Raw genomic sequence first — 8,523 nt, forward strand, 5'->3', positions numbered from 1 at the left:
AAAACTGAAAGTCAGTGAAAATCATTCTGCATTCAGAACAGGATACTCAAGGGCAGCGTTCACATCCCTAATTCCATGGCTCATATAAATGATAAAAAGTCAAATATCAAATGGTAAAAAGTTATTAAAAATATAAGTCAGCATCCAAGCTCCTCCTTTGGTGGCCCTAATGTAGAATTAGGTTTTTTATTGTCCCTTCCACCTGTGTACTGTGAGATTTGATTTGTAAACACTGGCCTGGGATTCAGCATTCATTCATTAATTCTACCAAGAATGTTCTGTTTTGTAACCACAAAATTGAATTACTTCCTCTACTTAATTTTAGTACTTTCCACCTTTTGGCTAGAAAATTGAATTATTCTTGAGTTATCCAGGTTGGTTTTCTTTTTCCACTGTGTAATAATACACAGCTCTTCTGTGTTAAAATATATATGATGTCCTTCCAGCAGGTAAAATTCCACCTAATTCATACCTGTCCGAGCTTGTTGAGGTTAATAGGAGTTATGTTAGTTAAACTGAAGCCAGAATTGAGTCAGTATCTATCTTCTGTGGAAGGCCTCCAGGGCTCAGACAATCTGGGAGAAATAAAAAGAAGTGTCTGACTCAATGAAGCTACCATTAGCTAATGGTTCGCGATTGCAATTGATGCAGTTTTTCTAAAGGGAAAACTTTCCTTAAGAATCACATCTCCCCAGCAGCAGTAAGAACCCCAGTAGGCACCCTCCATAAACATGCAGTGCCGCAGCAGTCAGAAGAGATTAACGGCATTTCCCCAAGGCTTCCCAGTGGAATCAATGCTTGCTAATCTTTAGAAAATTACACTAACAAGCTCCAGGTCTGAACTGCAGGAGTTCAGCACACCAGTCTCTGAAATCACGCACAGGCCATTAATGTATCAAGGCTTTAATGAACCAGAAAATCTCTACTAAGCAGAAGCCAGAGGGATGCTTTAAAGTTCCCACCTCTCCTAGGCTGGTCTTATGACAGACAGTCGACTCCAAAAGCAAAAATGCTACTTTTGGGACTGATCCAATCTGGGGAGCAACCCAGATCCTCGCAGGTATTTAGGCTTTGAAGTCCGTACATGCGATGATCAGCAGCTCTTGAGAAATCCTGAACTCCAAAATCCTGGAATGGCAAGTTCAGGAAAGACTGCTGCTTGCTGTGCTATAGATGCTTAGTGTAGTTTCAGGAAAAAAACTTTTTTCTCCTCTTTCAAACCACCAGGCAGAACTAGAAGGTATAGCTGGCCAAAAGGTGACTGGTAGAGAGACTGGCAACTTGAATGAAATCTTGCCGTAGCCTGCGTTAAAAAATAAGTGCCTTTTTTCCCTATCAGTCATAGAATCTACTTATTTCCTGAGCACTGTACTAATTTGCTTGATGCTTATGAGATCCATTGCCTGTTTTCTACTCTGTTTCCTACTGGGCATTCTGCAAAGTTGTCTAATCTCTAAAAGAAATAAGCATCTGTTTCCTTCCTGGTCTATGTCTGATTTAAGGTAATTATACTCATATTATACTCCTACGCAACATATCCTAGAGAAAATAAGAACAACCCTTTTTTTTTTTTTTCTCGAAAGATATTTTAACTTGCAATCCAAGAGGAATGAACATTGGATCGTTCTTTAAAAGAAACAGCCTGCAAGCTTTTGCCCCTGATCCAGGGAAGTGTTCAGTGAGCCAGTTCTGTATCATTGCCATGGAGTAGGTGCTGATGTCTTTGCAGAATTGGCACCCTACGGGCTCCTGCCTTTAAAGTTCTCCATCCTGATGCACCAGCAATTCGAGCAGCCCAGGGCTGTGAAGACAGAAATAAGAAAGCTGGTTTTCAAGGGAGGGGAGAAAGAGTGACAAAAAACAGAAGGAAAACCCAAAATGTTGGGAAAAGAAGAGAGTGCAGGAGGCAAAGTCTTGGAGTTAATCCCTGTGGAGGCAGGCAAGGTATTTTCTCTCACTTCTCCGTAATTTGAAACACTTTGACTACATGCCCTGCATGTGTTGGCACTGACAATGAATGGCCCATCAGAGTTTTTTGCTGAGCATCAATAGGCAGACTACCATGTCTCCTCATCAAAAAAGCCACGTGAACCTGCATCTTTATGTGTGGTCCTTGTATTTGTAGTAATTAAAAGAAAATAACAGAACATCTTTATGTTTGTTCTTTGGGGTCAAGTATTTGACTTTCGAATCCCTAGGGGTCAGTTCCTCCAAAACAAAAGGCACTCTGTATCTCCGCTGCCCTGAGGTGGAGTCTCAGTTCCATTTTTGTTCTCAGATGTTGGGCCTTTCTTCATCTCTATCAGCAGCCATTGTTTCCATTCTGCAAACCCTGCCACTTAAAAGACTCAAACAAAGCAACTTCCCCATTCAGACAAAAACAACTAGACATGCATCTTAAGGATTTCTGCTTTCCAGAGCTCCTTAACCCTGTGACCTCACTTCTCAGATTTTATATGAAAACTTTTGTCATTTTTTTTTCCCATATTGCTGATTCTGACATGGGGAAAGGGTCAGTATTAATTTAAATTTGGCTCTGAATTAAAAATGTTGCAGAACCAGCATTTTTTTAATGCAGCCTTTGAACAATTGGAATGTTTCCTTGCATAAAATCCTCAATGAAAACTGTGTCTGAAGCCAATATTTGCCCCCCTACAGAGTGTGAAACCCACAGATTTCAGCACAGATGCTGCAATCCCTGCGCTATAAGAATCAATAGCAATTTCACTTGCAATGGGAACAGGATTTCATCCTAAAGTACAATGGTTCCAGAGTAGTTGACCCCAGCTGAGGATCTGCTATTAAGTGGGAAATTTAAAGCAGGAGGGACAGAGCTTGAGACGTTACCACTTGAAAAAATGAATTAGAAATAGTTTCAGGTTCTGCTTTCCCTGTTTGTTTTCTGACTTTACACTCCCCATATTCCTACTTTATAGGGTGGGGGGGGTTCTTGTCACTGTTGTTTTCTGCAGCATACACCCAAACAGCAGGGGCAGTCAGTCGTAAATGAGAATCAATCCCACAATATTCCCCATGTCCGAAGAGGGAGGCCAAGCACAGGCAGATGAATGTAGAGCCCTCTGATGAAGTTTGGTTGCTATCAACTAGAATGTCACTCGTACTCCACTGTAAACCCTTACTCCCTATCCTGGGTGGGATGGGGTGGGATTGTATTACATTTCAGAGTGCCTGACCCAGAGAAGCCCTCAGAGCCTGTAAACACAACCCCTGCTCATCCCTGCCTTTTGGAAACACTCATCTGCTGTCAACACTGGTCTGCTGTCAACCATCACTGCTCTTCTAGCCTTTCACTCTTCCCTTTCTACCAATCCATGACCCCAGTGAGGGTCAAAACTTGCAGACTGGGGAACACAGGATAATTGCAATTCCAAGTGTTATTATGCTTTGAGGTGGGGACCATCATTGTGTTCGTTTTGTACAGCAGCTGGAACAACAGCGTCTTGCTCTGCAATGAGACTTCTCCAGTATTACACTCATAACTTGCAATGTCAGCAGATAAAACTTTTTCACAGGGACATGTTTTGGGGTGTACCTTGGCACTGCCATCCATTAATTCTCAAGGTCCAGGCTGACCGAAACATAAAAACCATCTGCTTTGATTTGAACTGTTCACATTAATGTTTTTCCTTGCCTCATTCCAGACCTAATCGTAAAACCCTCCCTCAGTTTTTCTTCTTTCCTTAAATAGGAGTTTCGTCTCCTCTAAGGAATAGCTGCAGATTCCAGGATTTGCCCTTGTCTCCCGACCTTCATCTCCCTCTGCCTCCCGGCACCGTGGGAGGGAGACAGCATGCACCGTACAAGGACAAACAGCAGCAGCAATGGGGCTGATCCACCCCCACTTCGTTCGATGGAAAGTCTCCAGCTGGCTCCAGTAGGAGCTGGATCAGTCCCATACCAGGAAGGGTGATGATCTAGCCACTTAGCCTGGCATTTGTTAGACCAGAGCAGCAGCAGAAGTGCAGACATTACTCATGTCCCAAGATATGCAAGGCTAAGGCCAAGATTTCTTGTGGATCTGCAGGCTCAGTGGGGCTCCTTAGGGCTCTTTCCATGTCTCAGTGGCTTTGCCAGTAACCCCTCACCTTCTGGGCAGCGCATCAGGGCACTCCCTCATCTCTGATCAGCAAACCCCTCTTTTCATGGTGGCCTCAAACCTCCGATCTGGAAGGAACTAGTTTACAAAGCCCTCAATCAAAAATGTGCTGCTGGTGTTTCAGAGAAACCAAAAATTATTCTCTGCATCTGTTCTCCACTGAGTGTGGAAATTTAAACTGCTTTGAGCTAATATATAATGAGGAGAAGGTAAAACTGGCTGAAATGTCTCTTGATGAAACTGGTCAGCACATTCTCAGCCTTTCTGTTTGAAATTCCCATTCCAGGCAAACAGAGCTGAAGTCCATAGGATTTTTTTCTGAAAATTTGGAAACTGATGAAATATATTGGTATTTGGGTTTGTGATATGCCTGGCAAAAAGATTTTTTTAAGAGTGAGTATTGCTACCTAAAGGATACATGTTTAGGTTTATAAGTAGTGACAATTTACAATAATTGCTCCCATTTTGGGGGGAAAAGCCATTAGCTATTCCTGCATTGAACATGGTTTTCCATGTTTCCAGAGGCTGCTTTGTTTAATGAATCACTGCTCCAGTAGATGTATTGTGTCTAATGCGTTTGCTTATGCATTCCTGAGGCTTTGCATTTGTCCCAGCAGCCACTTGGAAACTGCTGACTGCGACTCTCACTAACAGGCTGATCCTGCAAATATTCACTCGAAGGAAGTTGCTTATATTCTCAGTTATTATCTGTTCTAACCTCTTAGCAAACAATTACTTGCAAAGCAATCAGGATGATACCGTGTTACATGTAATTATAAATCTAAGCTTGTGTAGAGGAGGGAGAGCAGCATGTTTTCTTCCTAAGAGAGAGAGGAAGACTGTAGGAGCTTGGCTGCTGTGCCAGGTCATGTGTGACCCGTGTGTAAGTTATGGAATTTCTGACCTAAATTCCAATGTTTTCTCATGGATATAATGATGCCTTCCTATAGCACAGACTGCAAAAGTGGCTTATTAGTCTTCATTCTCCCTTAATTTGAGTAATTTCCTTCTATTGATTCAAACAACATTTAAATCTGTTTTTCTTGGTAGTCCTTTAAGAATGAGGAGCTGCTTTGTAATAATTCACAATTACTGTATAGAAGCTGATTATTGAGATGTTTAAATATGCCAGTTTAGGTTAATAACAGCAGTGTGAAAAACAAGACCACAGCTCCAAACAAGCCTAAGCTATTGGGAAGATCCTACTTTAGACAAGTTTTGCAGCTTGTTTTGTCAACATTGAGAGAGTCAACTACTGAGAATGAAGGGTCTTCTGATCAAGCAATTGTTGGGAAGATGTTTGAAGGAGTTAGAGAGCTGCCTTGAAGTTTCCAGAAGCAGGACTATTGCAATCCAGCTGGTAATCGTCCAGTAAATAGCTATGCGGAGGGTGCTAATTGTTATTTGTCCTTTAGAACCTTATGTTCAAATTACTTGATACTTTGATTTGCAAAGGCTGCCTCAGACTTATGGCTGGCAACATGCTCCCAAAGGAAAGAGCGAGAGGAATGGGAACCTAGATGGAGTAAGATAGGTTTTCTACAAAGCTAATTTGGGAGAATTGTGGTTTCACCCTTTGAGACAAAGACAGGAGGCCTCGTATCTGAGGGACGTGCATCCAGAGACAAAGAGACACAACTAACACTTCCGCTATTACATTTCATTTAAGAGTCTGGAAAAGCTCAACTGTAAATGCCATAACTTTTCAGTCACAGTCTGAAACAGCTGTTTAAGTCTGCACAGAAAAGTATATCTGCCCTGCTGCAAACAGCATGTCCTGGGTTTCTTTGGCAGAAGCGTTGAGTTAATAGAGACAGAAAGTTTGTAATAGCTGCAGGTTCTGCTGAAATGAAGCCCCAGATGGAAGAGGTTGTGCAGCATTTGTCTTCATTACCTTGTCATGAGAAGGATTTTCCCTCTACATATGCATACATATGGATGTGGGGCTTGCAAACCTCAGTGCCCCAAAAACCACAAGCAGACTCATTGCTCTAACACTCACTTTTGACATTTCAATGCATCCTCCTTCAAGGACCCTTCCCATGCCTACAGCTGCTCCAAGGAGCCGTGGGAGGTCTCCTATGGCCGTCAGCTGAATTAGCCTTGCCATTTTTTCTCTAAAGGACTTCATGGAATAAGAAATGCTTTGAAACCTTTACTCCAGCTACTGAGTCTCCACTTACTCCCAACACATGAACTTTAGTCTTCATCACTGCTTTGACAAAATGTCTGAAGGGAAAAAATGTACAGGGGAAGTGGCTTTCACTCTGGGTGGAAGAGATGAAGTTCAGAGCATCCAAATGTATGTGGACAATAAAGGAGTTGGTATTTAACCACATAAGAAGCTATGATTAAATTAATCCACTATTCTCCTTTTTGCAGCTCTTTGGGGGAATTAGATCAAGAAAGTAACAAAGGAATGCCACAGTCTGCCAATAATGTAATTAAGGAGTCAAGCCTCATCTGAGCTTTCTCTTGCCAAAGAGCTTGCTGGATGTAAGTTGGAAAAAAAGTCAAATTCAAGACTTTAAAGAGAAGATGGAGAGATATTGTGAAAAAGTATTTGAATATTCAGCTATTCACTTCCTCCAGTTCCCTTAACACTCTCAGAATGCAGAAAATGGGAATGATGAAACAATGCAGCTACTTTGGGAAGACTAGGCAGAAAAAAGTGATTTGTTAGGACTGGTTACACTCAAGAATAGGTTAATAGCTTTGAAAGACAGGTAGACTTGGAAGGGGATCTGGAACTCATGCCAAATCAACTACAAATGCTTATCCCATACTATGAAAATGTGCTAAAAGAGTGGTCCAAACAAACCAGATGTTCTAGTTTGGCCTGGACACTTCTGGAGTGTCCTGATAATCATTTGGAGGGTCTTGGTTTTTCCTTCTCTCTTGCCTAAGATACAGCATTTTCCCTTGCTCCTCATTTTGAGGAGTAACAGTGGGAACTTCAGCAAACAAGGAGGAAGCAGAGACCTTGGTCTGTTTGATGCCTGAATGAGCAGTGAAGTTTGAGTGTTACTCGTCATATGACTCCACGTGTAGACATGTGTTATAGCCTGATGCGGGGGGCAGGCCCCTCGCCTTGAGGCCTGTTTCAGACCTTTCAATGTAGACTGGCAAAACATTTATGATTCCACTGAAAAAAACAGCACAACATCCACCAAGACCTAATTGGCTCATGGGACTAGTGTGTTCAGTGGTCTCTGCAATACTTTGAGAATATTCTGCTCCTACTAATTAGATCCCTATTCACAGAGGACTTAAGTCGCCATGTTTCAGGCTGGACAAAATATATGACTACTTGCTCTGTAGAAATGATTTGCAGCGGCACGTGTCCAGAATTGCTGGGCACTGGAAATGTCAGAGAAATGAACCCTGAAGTTGCCAAGTGGGGCAAAACCTAAGTGTATATCTGAACTCAGACTCTGGCGAGCCCTGTACCCACTCTGCAGGTGATAAGTAGCCTGTATAGGAAAAGCTGTAATGTACCGAGCAGAGAGATTTAATGATGTTGCTCCCTTACTTTTGTAGGCCTGGCTGGAGGAGCATGAACAAACGAGAAATGTGCTGGAGACTAAAGTTTATGTCTATGTAAACATATATAATTATATGGAAACATATAAAATTTATCTTTATATAACACGTATAGTTATATAATACATAATATTTAACTAGAACATTGAACCAAAACTGAAATAAACATTTACCAGCTTATAAAATTCACATGGTGAATGGCAAAAGCAGCTGTGTCGTGCAGAGCTGGGAGTGTACTCTCATGAGAGCTCAAGATGTGACCATCTTCTGTAGCCACATTCAGCGCTAAGTAATGACAGAACCCAGGTCTGTAATACAGTCTGGTTTTTAGCACTGCTTTTAATCTCTGCCTGGTGCTAATAGGGTGTTTAGAGAGTTTTTGCTTTGTGCTTAGCTAACAACATCCAGATTGTTTTGCTGCAGAAGTAGGGACGCCCACTGCTGAAGCCTCCGTGCAATGTTCAAAACATTGACTTTGTAATAGAGATGTCACCATTTCTCATGCTGCTGTTTTCCCATAATGTGAACATCCTTCTCTGTTCTCCTTGCGCTGCCTCGCCCAAATGGTTTGCTGCAGCTGCGCGAGAGCGGAGCGTGGAAGCAAACTGAACATGGCAGTGAATGCAAAGCATCGATTGACTGCGGCTGAGGCACAGCCTGTCCAAAGTACCTTCATGTTTCCCCTTTATGTCAGGAGTGGGAAACATTGTAATAGGCAACATCTGTGGCAAAATGCAAGTTACTGTCATCCTAAAAATGAGTGGCTCACTGGAGGACAATAACTTTCCCATTAAAGAGATTCTTCAGATGGAAAGTTTTGTGCTGAGATAAAAGGTGGAAACTCCATGTGTCTTTCCCAGCCT

The sequence above is a fragment of the Charadrius vociferus genome, unplaced genomic scaffold (assembly GCF_000708025.1).
Source record: "Charadrius vociferus isolate BGI_N301 unplaced genomic scaffold, ASM70802v2 scaffold493, whole genome shotgun sequence".
Lineage (NCBI taxonomy): Eukaryota > Metazoa > Chordata > Aves > Charadriiformes > Charadriidae > Charadrius > Charadrius vociferus.